General features: G+C 49.2%; 1 non-coding gene across 1 annotated transcript; it reads left to right on the top strand.

Moving 5' to 3' along the window:
• Positions 1-355: 355 nt before the first annotated feature.
• Trnat-ugu (transfer RNA threonine (anticodon UGU)) lies at positions 356-430 on the top strand. The gene has a single exon. It is a non-coding gene; the product is annotated as a tRNA-Thr (tRNA).
• Positions 431-765: the final 335 nt, after the last annotated feature.

Here is a 765-nt window from a genome sequence, read left to right as displayed (position 1 = left end):
AAAAAATCCAAGTCTAAACCTGAGCCACCGCGGGCACAGAGGATAGTGCGTCTGCAGGGACTTATCCCTTGCACGCTCCCCGTGACATCCACATTCCCAACATGTCCACAACACTACATTCGTAGTGCGCCTAATAGATGTTTGCCCATCATACTCATTACTCGTTGCAGATTAATCTACCAAGTCCCGAACGAGTTCGGGCATAGCGTGTGCGTTCACACAAGAAGGTCAATGGCCGGGAAGCCATATTTTAACTATATATGACGGTAGTATCTGTTCCCGACTACATGTTGGGAATGTGGATCTCACGGGGAGCGTGCAAGGGATAAGTCCCTGCAGACGCACTATCCTCTGTGCCCTCGGTGGCTCAGATGGATAGAGCGTCTGCCATGTAAGCAGGAGATCCCGGGTTCGAGTCCCGGTCGGGGCACACATTTTCAACAGGTCCCCAATGAAGTGTATCAACGCCTGCTTGCAGCTAGGGTGTCTATTTAATTATCATTCCTCTATAAAAATCTACATGCATTCCGCAAGCAGAGATCCGTAAATGAACATCTCCTCTATAAAAATCTACATGCATTCCGCAAACAGAGATCCTGCAAAACTCTGCTCTGTTCCTCCATGAGATCCTCAGCGCAGTGGACAGCGGCGCTCAGGCTGATGCCGTGTTCCGTGATTTCGGCAAAGCATTTGACACCGTCCCGCATTGCCAGTTAATGAAAAAAATACGAGCTAACGGAGTATCGGAACAGACTTTCGATTGGA

Source organism: Schistocerca nitens, chromosome 12 (genome assembly GCF_023898315.1).
Source record: "Schistocerca nitens isolate TAMUIC-IGC-003100 chromosome 12, iqSchNite1.1, whole genome shotgun sequence".
Classification (NCBI taxonomy): domain Eukaryota; kingdom Metazoa; phylum Arthropoda; class Insecta; order Orthoptera; family Acrididae; genus Schistocerca; species Schistocerca nitens.
This window is presented reverse-complemented; position numbering and strand designations above follow the sequence as displayed.